General features: G+C 32.9%; 1 long non-coding RNA gene across 1 annotated transcript in view; it reads left to right on the top strand.

Annotated features, from left to right (window-relative positions):
- The first annotated feature begins 897 nt into the window (after positions 1–897).
- LOC105722213 (uncharacterized) overlaps positions 898–17,143 on the top strand; it is a 93,192-nt gene continuing 76,946 nt past the window's right edge. Inside the window, exon 1 of the long non-coding RNA XR_001108514.2 lies at positions 898–1,081. This is a non-coding gene — a long non-coding RNA (uncharacterized LOC105722213). The remainder of the gene's footprint in view (positions 1,082–17,143) is intronic.

Below are 17,143 nucleotides of genomic sequence, written 5' to 3'. Positions count from 1 at the left end.
GGTAATTTACAGCTTCCAAATCTTTACAAACACACTTAAAAATTTTTAAGGAATCAGGTGAATTAAAGAATCCAAGCATAGCTGAAAAATACCATCTGACTGGCAGTTTTCTGGACATTCTGCCTTACCTACAGTGGTAAATTAAAGGGTGGCTTTGATGGAGAAATATATTTCTTCTTTATCCATGCTTAGTTAAAATCTCATTATTTTCCAGAGTTATTTCTACCCCTCCTTTTATTATTTTCCGGAGTTATTTCTACCCCTCCTTTCTCCAAAACGTAATAACTACTCAAAAGTTAATTCTGTTTTGGGTGTTACTAATGAACAATTTAGTTTGTTAGTTTTGAACTGCAATAAAGTCTCTGTAAACATAAAAATAAAATTTGAAAATGCATCATTGAAAATAATTGATTTTGTGCGTCAAAACATGACAGTTCCACAAAGGAATATGATGATAATTTACTTTCTGTCACTTCCAAAGTTAACTGAAGGGAGAAAAAAAAAAAAAACACAAAAAACATGTTTCTGACAGCCAGACAAGCAAATCATAGACAAAACTGCAGGGCAGAGGGGTAAAAAGGAAAAAGAAATCTTAAAAAAGCTGAGCTTCCAATCACCTCCTACCAGTCTCTGTGAAGGATGACTTCAGTCCCTTTCTTAACTAATTCTGTCACTGTAAAATCCTACAGTCATTCTTCCACACATAAAGGACAAATAAGCTCAAGAGGAGGATCTAGATGCTTTCAGTTTTAACTATTCACCAATGGTGGAAAAGGCAGAATGCCTAAGCTATGTCTTTGTGGCCAATAGGATAGCTGTGTATCTCTCACGTGACTCACTGCCCCTGTCTTTCACATGGGCTGTAATTTAGTTCAATTCAGAACTGCAGATAGTACAGCTTCCACAGGAGCAAGGGATGTCTGAGCACAAGTGGCTGAGTTCTGAGTGACTTTACAAAGCGCTTTCTACCTTCCTCCGGCATGAAAACAGGGATTCTGCACCTGCATCATGGACAGTCTGGCAAAAGCCTCTGCTCTGCCTCTGCGGACAAGGAACTAGAGCAAATGACCATTTTGAAATTGTAAGTATACATTTCTTTCCGTCAAGTGTACTGATTAAAAATAGTTTTATGTCAGAAACATCCAATATTTAAAGATTTCTTCGGGGTGCTCTTTTATGTGTACATTGAAGGGTATTCAGCTGGCAGGAAAATATTCCAGGGACAATTGTTGCATACCTTATTCTGTTAAGGATAAGGAATTAAAAATAAAAGTCAGGCATTCCAAAGAGTAGCTGTAGGAGGCTGGACGCCGGAACACGGGAACATTGCTCTGGTGTGCTGCTTTGTTCATAAGAAAAAATGAAGGCACACACATATGTACTTAGTTCACTTCTTTTTGCTTTTTATGTCTAATCAGATTTGCTCTGTCCCCCCAAAAATAAAAGACAAACTTTGCTGACTCCACTGACAAGGGCACCGTGGACTTTCCAGACATCTGACAGTTATTATAATTAGCTATGAAAGACTGCAAAGACACTTGGGGGCAAATAGCTCTTAAAATCTGAACAATGGCTTCAAGCCAGGGCTTTCTTTATACATTTTTTTAACCACCACTTTTATTTTATAATCAGGATGGAGACCGAACTGTTTTCCGTGTTGTAGTCCACAAAATGTGAAATAAAGTCCCGGCAGAAGTGAAGGCGCCTGAAAGTGGCCAGTGTAAAGAGAAAAGGAAAAGACAGCTTTCTGTCTTAGGATCTAGCCTTCCATGTATAAAGATTTTTTTTTTTTTTTGAAATTCCTAATAGGGTGGAGTGAGGATGTGGGGGTGGGGAGGAAGCATGCGGAAGCTTCTTTATAGAAGAATGCTTGAAGAATAAAATAATTTGGCATTTCTTCTGACTAGCCAGCAAAAGATATGATTAGCATCTAAGTTCCTTACATTCATAGTAAGGTTTTTCGATGGAGTTTCAAACAGAAGCAACATACAATGCAGTTTTTTAATTTATAAAATAATTGGAAACAAATGGAGAGAATGTTCCTGTATTACTGCTTTCTTTTTATATTCAGCTAGAGTAATCTAGCAATGCATTATGCCTTTACTTCTAGAATCGTCCAAATCCTTAAAAAGTTATAAGCTAAGTCTTATAAGAAATTAAAAGGCAAATCACATCAGTGTGATTCTGACTGATGAAGATTGTGAATGACAAAGCCTCCAACAAAAAGAGTTTGTGAAAAACATCATCCTCCTCATTTTTAAAAGAGAATATTAACTCCATCAATTATTGAAAGGAATTATTCAAAGGCTCCAGACATAACTAATTATGGCTTAAAGAGAGCTGCCAGAGCAGAGCCTGTGTTCTAATTATAAAAGTCCAAGACGTTCGGATTCATTTTCTTAAGGAGGACTTGAAAATACATACAAATTTTCACATAATCTTATAAAAATACACCGTTTTCTTCTTTGTCTGCTCTCATGTTATCTACACCTCCCCCACCGCCGCCCACTGTGTGCTGAGACACCTGAAGGCTAGACATAATGATCAACAGAGCTCCAGCCTGTCTGGACTCCAGCCAGATTTTTTTCCCCTTCTACAATCAAGGAGCTTGCACGCAATGCATGCCGAGCCTATTCCTCTGCTATGTGCAGATCCGGGATGGAAGTCTTACACATACTGCGGAAAGATTAAAGACAACAATATCCCCTTTCTCTTACCCTAGACAGCCTCAATTTTTAACCCTTTCATTACCTTTGAAACCAAGACGTCTTCCCCATTCAAAGGCAGGTCTCAAGGGACTTTGCAACACTCCCGCAGCAGATCATACAGATGCACATGCCTCATTTGGTGTAGAGATCTCATCTCAACAGATCCTATCAGAATGTTTTAGGACTAACAGTGTGCCAACTAAACATAACGTAATTTGTTTGTGTGGGGAATGCATTTTTGAATGAACTTAGGCTGCATGAAATCTGGAAAAAGTCAAAGGTCTGTCAAAAGATTCTTGCAAACCTTGCAGAAGGTTATATACCATTTCTGATAATGCTGTTCTTTAAGCATATCTCTCTCTCTCACACACACACACACACACACACATACACACGCTCTCTCTTTTTCTCTCTGTAGCTCAAGATGCACACGCTCAACCAGGCAATTATATCATTATATCACAGAGAAATCCAGGTTAGCTGGTGATGTCATCGTGTATAAAATTTCGCCTTTGCGGGCAACATTTTCAATCACCTAATCGCTAATGTCTGTTGGGTGTGTGCCCATAGGAAGTTCACGTGCCCGTGGGGTTAACCGACACCCACAGGAAAGGACTATTTTATTTGCAGCTATCTTTCTTTCGAAGATGTGTTTATGGGGCAGGATGGGTATGTTTATCAAGAAATATGCAGTCAGCCAGAGTTTCCTGGTTCTAGGAAGCCTTGTTAATATGCTGGTTGAACATTTGAAAGGTGACTGAATTTCAATGATATGAATAGGATGTAGAACTGGTGAGCATTTTGAAATCAAGTTGGATAAAAATGCTACAGTACTGCGATTTATGATGATTTGGTGTTTTTTATCTGCCACTTAATATTTATTAACAATTAAATCCTTTTTACTTTTAATTTATTTCTTAAGGAAAGAATAATTTTACACCATTGATTTAGAAGTAATTCTCTCTCATGTGCTTTTATAAGGGTATATCTCTAGATTAGATAATAGTTGAATTAACTTTTGTGTGAACTAGTACAGTGTTTGGATTTATTTTCAAGTCTGTTTTATGAGTCTTACACTGGATAGTTACTCACCAAACATGTGCTCGGATTTTTATTAATGTACACATTTAAGTACATTATTTTATTTCAAGTAAAGAAAGTTTAATACTTTTGCCAAAACATATTGCCAGATTAGAGATGTATATATAGAACAATTCCATATAATACTTCCTCTTAACTACCAAGTTTTGATATGTAATTTAAATTAATCTTCATTAGAATACAATGACTGCTATACTTAGGAGTTTTTATATACCAAGTATCTGATACATAATTTTTAAAATTTTGGAATTTGCTGTTAATACTTCTTCATTCTTGCATACTAAGGAGCGATTAATCTGAAAGGGTTTTCAAAGCATATGTGTATAAACAGCACTATGTATATGGCAGCAAATTAATAAGGTTCATTTTTCCAATGTATTGTTTTAAAAGACATGAAAAATGTTTTGTTCTTTTTCTGCTTTCATGTTACCATTGTTAAGAAAAGTATATAGCTTTTGTTAAGAAAAGTACATATAACTGACACATTTTGTACTTAGAGAAAGCCAGCGACATAAGTTAGATGACATTCTATGGAGTAAGTCTCCATTATGAACTAATAAATAACTTCTTTAAGAAATTCTTGGCCTGACTCTACATAAACAGTTCTTCCAACATATAGTGGAAGATTGATTATTAATTATGTAATTTCTTTACCAAAGACTAAATGAACAAATATTTGTATTTAAATTTTACCTACTTTCAAAAAACAATACATGACATTGCCCATTGGGGGTACAGGTTACTGAAAAGGCATCTTTCAAAGACAAGAAGATAATGGACTTGATTGAAATAGTTGAACTACGTAACGCCAATTCAAGAACAAATGGTTTTTCAGAGCATAACGGAGAAAGAACAATTTACTATAGTACAGTTTATTCTTCTTACACAATGGCAATGATTTATTTGAAATGGCAGAACAAACATAGTAGATATATAAAACAACAAATGGATATTTTATTTCAAGGATATGTCAAGACTCTTTTGTTTCATATATTAGAATATTCTTAACCCAATTATTTATCTGAAGACTTAGCTTAAATCCATATCCTTGTTTAGCATGTGTTGATATGATCATGTATGTCTCTTACATGCATGTAGTGTATTTAGTGTATATATGATGTATTCGAATATAGTATTCTGACCCAAAATAATTGTTGTCACTTTATTATAGGAGTTTTTGAAGACTATTAATGTATTTCAATATAATAAAATTAGATTGTGACCTCAACTAGCTACATCTATGCTAACAGAAGGGCATTTTCAGATACTGAACGAATTAATATATTGATGTTAGAATTACTGCAAATAACTCATGTCAAAAAATAGTTTCAAAAGATATGACTCTAATTTGATGAACAGCATAAAATGTTTTAAAACCATCTCTGTTTCTTACTACTATGAAAATGATTTCTAAAAGAAGACTCAACACTTATCATTTCTCCACATGAAAAGAGAATTTTTTTTTTAACTTAGCCTTTAGGCATAGGGCTTGAAATTATTGTGAGTAGATGCCTGAGCACTGTGCAGAGAATGCACAAGAACCTCAAGTTGCCATGCGAAAAGAAGGGAAACTGGTTTGGCTGCTTCATGTCTCAAATTTTATTCTTGCGATCCTACATGAAGACAATACTCAAAATCAATTTGAGTGAAAACTATCAAAGTTATTTTCACAATTTTTAAAAGATCCAGTGTCTTGTTGACACTCTATGAAGAAAAAGTGTTCTAAAAATGATTGACTGTTCTACTGAGTAAAACTCAGTCAAGCTCAGTGAGGCGCTGGGGTCAAATGGGCTCATGAATCACAGATAGGAAATGAACTGTGTATTGCGTATTTGAAAGTTTAAAAAGAAACATTTGGGATATTTTACCGTAAACAGATTTTGGTTTGATTTTTGGCACATCTTTTTAAACATCAAACCTGCAGTTCAGCTGAAATAACTTTTTATATGTATAGCTAAGACCAGATGGCCACGTGCTCCTTTCTTATTTAGATGAGACTTTTCTTTTCAATAACATCTTTCTTCCTGACCTGCTTAAAAATTCCAGCGAATGAAATCAGCACAGGATTTTCAATTCTAATTGACCATGTGCAGAGGAAGGGCCAGTAGAGAAATCAGTGGAGGCATTGTGAGGCTCACTGCCTCAGTTTTGTCTTTGTGTTTTACCCTTACAAGCCAATCTAGATTAATCAAAAGCATTCAATTTTTATTAATATTAATATAGCTCTAAGATTAATCCTCAATGAAAATTATTTGAGTTTTTTTTTCTATCATTTTATCACAAGCCATTTTTTTAAAGTTATTATTCGCTTACACAGTTTCAACTGTCTGGTAAGCACTTTATTGGTTAAAAAATAAAATATTGGTTGAACTAAGATGAAAGAATGATTGTACTAAATTTTTCTTGTCAATTAGAAAAACGTTATTTTTGAAAGATACATAGGCTTTTTAAATTTACCACGAAAATATTCACTATCTAAAATTCTTTGTTTGTTATGTGTATAGTCATTTTATAAAGAAAAACATCTTTATGTAAATTTTATTTGAACTTGGACCAGTAAAAAAGTATCAAGAATAGAAGGTGATCTCCATATTCAGTATAGCTCAGGGAACTGCATATGTATTAAAAGTGGGCATTTAAGTTCCAAGTTTTTTTTCTTTTTGAGAAATTCTTGACTCAAATATTTATCTTTTTAATTTATTTGTTACTGCAAAGAGTCAAATTCTTTTCAAAAAACATTATTTATTCAAATGGTGAAAATGTTAGATGAATACAAGTTATCTGGATATATTGACATTTGTTTGTCTAATAAAGACAGGAAAAAACCATGAACCAAAGGTCCATATTTTAAAAATATATAATAGAGATAAGAAAAACTCCAAATTAATTATCAATGTTATTGAAAAGTATTGAAGTGAACTCACAGCAACACTCTATTTGATTTGGTGTTCTTTGCTCACTCTTCTTCAAGTGCCTTATAGCTTAAGCAAATCAGTTGTCAAAAAATATGTGATGTCTAATCATCGAAAGCCATGTTTTTTCAATTGTTTGAAAAATGCAAGTCTTATGAATGGTAAGAACAATTAGAATTTTTTTAAACCATAATTTCAGAGAAAACTGAACTATATTTGTTCATGGGCTTCACAAATATGAAAGCATGTTCTAAGCCATCAATATACGAAGTCAATTCTTTACGAACATATAAAATTAAATACCTGAGATTATCGTTTTTATATATGTGTGTGTGTATATACATATATTCATTCTATATATAGAGAATAAATTTTATATATATAGTGTGAGTCAATTTGTGCTTCCAAAATACAAGAATTTTCCAATATATGATGATTTTCCCGTCTATTTATGAATTATAAAAACCCATTAGGGAATTAAGGGCAGTGATTTAGCCAATTCTTGTTTTCCTGCCCCAGATAAATACAATATTTTTAGGAACTTAAGAAATCAAACACAGTATAAACAAAACCCCAAGCATAAAAGTATTAAATTATACATATTTCTAGCTTAGCTTTACTTTTAAAACTATACATTTCAATAGTGCTGAATCTAACTTTGTAGATTGGAGGTGATGGATAATAGGGTCTTAGGAAAAAATAGTAAAATTACATTGGTGTTATAATTTCAGATGGCTGAAGCTAAGATGATCTGAACAGAGGTTTAAATAAGGAATAGAACACTGAACTACTCCCATTTTCTCCTTTTCCATGTTATTCTAGAAAAATAGGTTTTGATTCTGCAAGATTATAGACAATCACAAATATTACACAAAATAAGAAACACTTTTTACTAATCTTTGAAATAAGTTTTTGTACTTTTATTTGTGTGGGGTCATGGTTGAGATTTACTGCTCTGTTTTCACATATCCTGATTCTGTAGGTGAACAGAGCATTAAAAAATAGGGTCAGTTAGGGAAGCTTTGCAATCGTGCAAAATGTCTGCCTCTTGCTATATCCTCTTTCCTGTTCTCTAAGACTGTGACAATCAGTTGAGGACAGGAATCCTTGAGAAACCCAGGCCTCTTTTAACTCTCCAGGGACACTGTTTCTATCTGTTTTCATGCTCTTTCCAAAGGGTCCTTCTTCAGACTATAGCACACTTTGAACTTCCACCCAGTTTGCTACGTTCCCAGTCATTTCTGCTTAGTTAGGACTTCACCCTTAATTGTGCTGTTTATATTTCACACACACAGCTGTCTTCTTAAACTTTTGTTTTAAAAATCTATACTTTTTAACTATAAGGGAAACAGGGTTAACAGGGTAGACATGACATCAGAAGGATAAATGTAGGGACAGACGCAGATGTCTTTGGCATTCTGAAAATCTGCAGTGTTGTAGACAGAATAATATGATTACACTGAATTTGATTGGGCAGCTCTCACTTCTGGTTCATGAAGTGTGCCCACTTCAGAGTGGAAGGCTTCTCTCAACTAAAGCACTTGAAGTAGATGCTCGATTCATTCTTGCGGTTCATACTTGATTCGATATATTTCCTGTAGGGAAATTACTGTTTTAACTTAAAGGAACTAACTTCTCCTTTAACGATTGATGGACTAGAAAAACAAAACACAAGTGTGAAAAGAGGGGACGATGTAAATAAGAATATCAGGGTATAAACTGTATCAAGTAATCTGAAATTAGGAGAATATGTCAAAAATTGATTATAGACATTTTTATTGCACCTATGAATTATCTAGAAACTCAAGAAAATACAACCACTGTGTGACGGGAAAACAGAAGTAAAAATTCCTCCTAAGGTTTTAAGTATTAATTTAATTATATCGCTTTAAAAACATTCATAAAAGAGACATCACTCACTGATTTGTATAATTGTTTGATTGGCTTGTTACTGTTAGTTATCTATCAGGACATTATTCAAAATATATTGGGAGAAAATGAAACACTCAGTCACTACTGCGGTGATTATGAGCCACTTTACAAATTGCCTCTTGCCCTGAAAAGAGTTAACAATTTAAGCTGACAACAGTGACTATGAGGAAATTCATTCTTTGGTTAGTCTGAGGACAGAAAGGGGTTAATTTTTCAGATCTTTGTGAAGGGGGTGGTGAGGGGAAACTCTGGAAGATAAAAACCAAACCAAAGACTAAGCTGCTAGTGATTTGGTTGTATTTATGGATTATACTACATGTTGAAAAGAGGAAAATCAGAGCTGTAAGATGACGCTGCAGGGGTCGTCTGGACTTTTCACTGAGTCTAAAGTCTATTTAGTCAATGCTTATTAAGGCCTGGTTTTGACCTTTGCCCTTCTCACTCCTCCCTGTCCCAGGTGCAACATTTTTGCAAGTGCTTGGCCATTATTAGACACTATGTGCAAACTTTAAATTGTGGATGAAGAGTGTTGAATGTGGCAAATAATCCAGTATTTATGATGCTCTATTTTTCATCAAAAAGTTTAAAAATAATAAAAGTTTTATTAAAAAGTTTAAAAACTCAGAAACTTAGATCCATTTCCTTTTAGAATTAACAAACAGTGCATATTGCTCTTCTTCAAAATATAACTAAGACTATTCAAGTGCAACTTACATTTAAACCAGATTAGTACATTTGTTGTTAAAATGAATTGTTGTAAGAATATATCTAAAATAGTGATTTCTATTTAAGCTACTTTACTTTGAGGAGGACACAGAAAGCTTTATATTATTATTTCCTTTACATTTTCACACATACACTTTTAGTAATAAATAATGCTCTTCTATTCCAGGCTTATATTTGTTTAAAGGATTAATTTTACTTTTAAAAATTATAAACTAAGATATGAATACACAAACTAGTGTTTTTACTAAACAATTTTTACTAAAACATTTTATAAAATATATTTATGTATTTACATGGTGTTTGATAAATATGAATGAAAATCCATCTATACATATTAATAGATATTTCTAACAAACCATGTGTATTCCTCTAAAATCTAATATTATAGATAACATACATAAAACATACAAAATGACTCAATATTAACTATGTAAACATAAAAAGGGGAAATAAAGTTATCCAAGTATTAGACTACATTAAAAATATTTAGAATTTTATTTTATTTTTCTGCTAAGTGCTTTGTTTAGCAAAGAATTATCCAAATTTTATAAATTCAAGTATTTTAAATACTTGCTTTTGAATTGTGAACACAATTAAATATGTAACTTGAGGAAAAGGTTGGTTTTGAAATTACACTGGAGAAATAATACACGAACATTTCTTTTAGCTAGAATTTTAAAACATAGAACAAAACTTTATTTAATTTTTGAAATATTTTAAACTACATGGAAAAGCAAAAGCAATATAATATACATATCTATGTTTCTGCCACCAAGATTTATAATTTTTAATATTTTGCTATACTTACCACAAATTATTTTATAAAGAACTATTTATATACAGTTGAAGTCTCCCATCCTCATTTCATATCCTGATTTCTCTCTGGCTATGGAAGTAATCACTATCTCATAGTTTTCAGCTTATCTTTCCTGTCTCTATTTTTACACTTTAATCATCTACTTATTAGAAACAATAAAAAGAATGAGGTATCAAATATAAAATTCCTAACTTGTTTTTAAATTTGTCTTTAAGTTATTGACATGTTTTCAAATAAATATATTAATTGGAAACTGTGCTTATTAAGATATTTTTAGTTTAAAACCATAATGCTGACTAAAGATTTAAATTAAAAGATCTTTCCACCTGCTTCAGCTAACTTTCATGGTTGCAGAAATTGAGATACTATGCCTCATGCTTTCCTTTATTCAGATTCTTTAGAATTAAACCTGTTACATTGTAGCTATTTTTATGTTACATAAGGAATTGGTAATATGGTTAAAATATTATTCTTCAACATGATTTCCATTTCTCCCATTTTATTGTTTTCAGAAAAAAGCTGTATTACAGATAGCTTCATGTATGGATATTAATTTTCATAGGCCACACTCTCATAGGATATTGTAAGGTACTTATTTTAAAATACTCTAACAATCCGTAAAAAATGCCTTTGGTTTGCCAAGAAAATATCACCACTATCATAGTTAAAGAAAGAGCATTGATAGTAGGTTTGCTTCTTGGAACTAGATTTTTCTTTACAAAGCGGCAAACACAACTTTGAAAAAGTGTACTGAAACCAAGATCCTTATTTGAATAGAGTATTACTGCAGATTTACATGAACTATGTGGTAATGAATTCCCACACCTACCTCTTAATGCTCTGCCTCTATCATGGCATCAGGGTAGAAATCTGCATCAGCACCTTTCCTATCATATATGATCCTAAACATAATCTATATACAAACCCTTCAGAGGCACAGAAAGGTGAGTTTAAATTATTTGCCCCCTATTAATAGTTCCCTTACTAATTAAATTACTTCAGTAGCAATATATCAAGAGATATCTATAGTCAATTTAAAACTTTAGCCAATATCGTAATGCCTAAAGGGAAAAGATGTAAGCAGCTATACTACCCTGGTGAGATACTGGATATTGCTCTCTACCTAAACTATCTTCAACTAACATTTATGAACTACAAGTTATTTCAAAATTGGACAGTTAGTATCCACTAGTAATATTTACTCCAGGCAACGTTTGTGCTAACATGGTCTAAAGATGAAGACAGGTGAATATGAAAGAGTCCATTTTTTCTCAGGTTCAGAGAGAGTATATGATAACCCTCAATAAATGTGACTCTTGACTTTTTACGCTAGATATAAAAATGCTGATACAATGATTTCAACCAGACCATTTCTCAAAAGAGCATACTATTACTATACAATAATATATTTAAAATTCTTTCTTCAGTTGAGTTTTGTATACCAAGTCATTTATTCAAAGACATCACATTTTTACTATAAAAGAAATTCAAGAATATGGAAAGCTGCTTTTAAAAGGCTTCTTCTTATTATCTGACCAAAAGAACTTGAAATATATTTACTAAGTATTTATTAAATGTTTTTTTCTTTTCCTGGGACATTTGTACCTTTATTAGACTTGAAAAGATACCAATATTCTTTACTCCAGATAATTACACAGGCAGTGTATCTATTATTTGGACCTTTTTCAATTTTCTTCTCCACAACTCTGGTCAATTCAGTAACTATCTTTCAGAATAACTATGTCTGTTTCTCATGGTAAAATAGCAGACATGAAAAGCACTGGGTAAGGGGTCAGAAGACATGTTATTCAGTGGCTGGGTGGCTCTGTTTGGACCTCATTTTCCTTATCAGTAATCTAGAGATGTAGAGCTGGTGGATCTCCAGGGTCTTAGGAAGTATCTCTGCATGATTATCTAAAAATGAGACCATTAGCCAACTGATAAATTCTGAGCTCTCAAAATAATCTCTATGTTATACAAATGCCAGGTGGTCCATCCTATTTAAAGTGTAGTCTCACTTATGCTTATTCAAGGTTGTTCTCTTTTAGTACTTAATTTTCATATTTTAAACTAATTTGTATGTGAACTTTGGTTCCTTTATGTGTCTTCTGAAAAAGATTCTTCACCAGAATCCACTGATTTTCTCTATGAAGTATCATGTAAAATCGCATAGCTTAAAAAGATCTTATTCAATTCTGATAATGCATTTTCAGATAAGCCAAGTAAAGTTAGGAAACAGCATGGACACTTATTTGTAAAGATTCTTTTGGAGAGAAATCGTTCTCTGCAAATTCCATAATAATATGGAACCATTGGGTAGCTCAAAAAAGAAGGGATTCACTGCAGGATGTATTTTAGCTATTATTACCGAAACCACATGATACAACTGCAGGGGTTTTCCAACTGCTGATTTAGACGTTAATACTAAGTTACAAAATGGATGTCCTGAGAGTATTATCAAATTTATTACGTCTTAAGTTAGCACTACCATCATTTTTTATTATAGGAAAGTTTATCATTGAGTGACTGGCCAATACTTACCCTAAATTTTAGCATTGCAAACTTAACTCCGATTTCTTATTTCTGAATAACTGACCATAAGTTATAAATTCTCTTGCTAATTCAGACTGTGCTTTAGGCTTAAATTGGTTTATGATGATGATGTACACATAATGAAATTCCATCAGGAAAAAACATAAGAGATTGAACTTAAAGATTCAAATGTCAGAAGTAGCAATAATAATAAAAAATCAAATATCAAGAGTTCAGCATGAGTAATGGTAGTCCATGGAGAAACAAAATCACAAATGAGTTAAAAAAAGAAATGTAACACGAATTAAAAATATACTTAAAATATAAATAATTATACTTATAATGACAATATTTTTTCTACTGGTCTATACAAAAAAATTAATTTATTCATTTATGAAATTCTAATCAATAACTATTTAGATCATGCCATAAAGCAGACAATTAGAAACAAATATTAAAATCTATTTGTCTAGCAAAACTATCTCTGGCTCTGTCTGTGATTTTCTTCATCCTTCTTTTTTAAATAAATATCAGTTTACGTAACTGATATTTGGTTGGATAAGCCCAATCTTTAGGCAGAGGAAAAATGAAGAAAAAAAAAAACTTAGACATGCAATAGCAGACCATATTAAATAAATATCAAAAGTAGTTTCTTAGTTGAAAATGTGGGATTAATTATGTAATAAAAATCATGTAGAATTTTAGTAATATTTACTTTTATTAGATTTGGAGGTGGTTTGTCATTGCATTAGGCATTCATGTGTTTATACCACATGTACTTATTAATACACAGGACATTATTAATAATCATATTTGGACTTGGTAGGAAAAAATTTAATTCTATAGCTTCTGTCAATGTTAGGTTGAGTTTAAGGATCTGAATTTCCCTTCCAACATTTTTTGAAATGGGATGTTAAAAAAAGGAAGAACTGGCCTAGGAGTGACTAATATCAGTGCCTAATTATTATCACAAAATAATCTGTAACATTTTTATGGTTAAAATATGGGTACCTTTTCTTTTAATTTAGGGTAATGTATTTAAGAGAGTCAGATCTTAGCATTCAAGAGTTTAGTGACCTAGTTTGTGAAATAATATACATTATTTTCTAACAGAAGAGGGCCTTAGAGATTACAGGAAGACAATTAAACTGAGGCCTGTGAAGAGAAGCAAGTAATCTACATTCATATAGTATCCAGAGTGCTAAAAGTATAATTCTTTCAATTTCTTGGACTTCCCCTTAAAAATGACTGGGTCAAGGAAAACAGAATGCACAATGAACCCATTTGGTTAAAAACATTAGCTCTGATAGAAGTCCTGCTAAGGATAAAGCTGAGCAATTCATTTTAATAAGAAACATCAGACTTCCTACAGAGGGACATAACCCCTTTGTTATTCAGTTTTCTCATCTGTGAACAGTCATAACAGCACATGCTCTATATATCTCATAATAATAGAAACATTTATTAAGTGCTTACTATAAGGAAATCATAGAACATTTATATTGCACCTAATTTTCATAAAATTTCCACGCGGCAAGTCTCCCATTATTATCCCATTTTGGAAATGAGGAAACTTAGAAACAGGATGGCCAAGTCATAAGCTCAAGATGCTATAATGTCTATGGAATAGGGCTAGGATTTGAACTCAGAGGCTAGAGGGACTTTTAACTCCTGTATCTAACTGCTTTGCTTCATGGCTTCCTACCATTTCTGTCTTAAAACATGAGATAATAGATGAGGGGAGGGGGAAACATCAAAGTAATAAAGCATTTCTCAAATGCAAGATCATCTTAATCCTAGAAAGAATGTAGGCCCTATCTCACATTGTCATCAGTAATCAATACTTAGATGCACAGGTCAAACCTCTGTAACAAGTTCCATTACAAGGCAGATTTATATAGAACATGTATAAGCACAATGGAAAAGTCCATTTGTTTTACTTATTTATTTAAAATTCCTATATACTAAACTCTCTTAAAATTCACCGTAAGATCTCACCTGTGTCAATAATACACTTTTCATTTCCACACCACTTACATAAATTTTTATAAAATATGAAAATTCCTATGGTTCATCAGTTTACCATTTTTATCTCCTTTACCTGTTCAACACGTTAAATTCTGCTATTCCCTCTAAATAGAGCTAATGTTTCAAAAAATATACCAAAAACAGCTGCAAATTTAAAAAATAATCTCACAGTATTTTAGTAAATGTACTGAGCTTGGCTATAAGACAATTCACAGTAGCACAGAAGTCCAGCCTGTAGTGGCTTCCAACCAAATGAATGTAGCCACCAATAATCCTTACAAAGGATAAAACTGAGTTCAAGGGACAGTGTTATCAAACTGGTACAATGTAGTCACTTTATAATCAATCTCAAATATTTATTGAATGTTAGCTCTGGAGAAGTCATTGGGTACAAATATAATTCATGTTCTCATGGTTTAAAAAAGAAAATCTGTAGACGGTCTCAAACTTGGATTAGGGTTAATGGAGTCTGTCAAGAATTAAAAGTATGTACTTAGAAATCTGAAAATCTCACACCTCTCAATTTTTTTTTGGCATTTTCTAAAATTTTCATAAACAACTAAATTTCGGTTTAGTTAGAGACTTGGTTGGACTCACAAGCCCTTCTCTTCTCTCTTGTGACTCTTTAAGCATGAATCAACTGAAAGTTACTAGATGTGAAAGTGTGACTCAAATCAACTTCTCTCTTGGAGAAGAAATGTTAAGTCATTGCCCGAAAATTTTTTGGTTCCTAGCTTTCTAAAAAAAATTATAGTTCTTGATTTTATGTCAGGTAGTGAAACTCACTGCAGATACTCATTTATTCCATAAAAAAACAGAAGAACACTTTTTATTATTTGCTAGATCCGAAATTATTTATATATGTGTGTGTGTATATATATATATATATATATGTATATTTCACGTGGAATATCTTCATTTTGAAGGTATCCACTATTTTAAAACATGTCTCATATAAAACGGTGTGTTTATATGCAATTTCAGCCTACTATGGTAGAACTTTTATTGAAGATCAAAGGCAACATAACAGTAGGGAACAGGAAGCAATCGTGGCAAAGTTCTCTAGAGTATTGCCCTAACTTCTAAGAAATTCTACAATAATTTTGAACTTATATGCTGAAATCATGCTGACTATCCTGAAGAAGTTCTATTATTTATCCCTGAAAAACTAATCAGTGTTTCATATGTTATTGAGTAGTCACTGCAAAAGTCACTAAAGAATCACAGAAACTATTATTAGAAACAGTGTTGTTTATGCTTTCTGTTTGTTTGTGTTTGGTTTTGAGACAGGGTCTTGCTCTGTCACCCAGGCTGGAGTGCAATGGCAAGATTATAGCTCACTGCAGGCTGGAACTCCTGGCCTCAAGTGATCCTCCACCATGGCCTTCCAAAGTGCTGGGATTGTAGGCATGAGCCACTGCACCCAGCCAGAATGTCTTATATTTGAGTACTTATTTATAATTTTTCATCAGTTATTTTCTTCAGCTTCCATATTCATAAGTGATGTTTGAGTCACTAATTCAAACATTCATATATTTATTTATTTTTTACTCTATAAGTAAAGAGTTAAGCTAATCCACTACTTTGTCCTTGAGGAATAGAAGGCAAAGGAGGAGATGTTGACCAAATTTCCTACTTAATTTTCAGGGTAGGAAGACAGAGACTGGGTCACTGTGCTAATTTAATTCATTAGCTATTTATTAAGCCTTTGTTTATTCGAAACACCAGGCTACACAGCTAGTAGGATATAAAAAACATGAGAAAAATGTATATCAGCCCTTGATGTATTCATAAGCAAACTGATTCAAAATGGCATTTTAAAGTATGCACAGTAATTAATTCTTCTCTTATATTCATAATATATCTTCTGTATGTTTGCAGAACATTTTATTATAAAAATAATAAATTTGAGGATAGTAAGAAATTTCAGGGAATTACATTTTTAAAATTGTCCTTGGCTGGGCACGGTGGCTCATGCCTATAATCCCAGCACTGTGGGAGGCCAAGGAGGGTGGATCATGAGGTCAAGAGATCGAGACCATCCTGGTCAACACGCTGAAACCCCGCCTCTCCTAAAAATACAAAAAATTAGCTGGGCGTGGTAGCGTAGTCTGTAGTCCCAGCCACTCGGGAGGCTGAGGCAGGAGAATTGCTTGAACCCAGGAGGCGGAGGTTGCGGTGACCCGAGATCATGCCATTGCACTCTGGCTGGGGTAACAAGAGCGAAACTCCATCTCAAAAAAAAAAAATTGTCCTTATTCAATACTTTGCAAAGATAATGATATTTATAATGATGACCAGAAGAATAAATATCCTAAGGATTTAAAATTTTTAAAAAAATCAAACACAGAGGTATGGTGAGGGGTGGGGGGCCAGAGGAGGGACAG

The sequence above is a fragment of the Aotus nancymaae genome, unplaced genomic scaffold (genome assembly GCF_030222135.1).
Source record: "Aotus nancymaae isolate 86718 unplaced genomic scaffold, 86718_ANA_hifiasm-v0.15.2.pri h1tg000039l, whole genome shotgun sequence".
NCBI classification, from domain to species: domain Eukaryota; kingdom Metazoa; phylum Chordata; class Mammalia; order Primates; family Aotidae; genus Aotus; species Aotus nancymaae.
The sequence above is the reverse complement of the archived record's forward strand: the minus strand, read 5'-3'. Positions and strand labels throughout refer to the sequence as shown.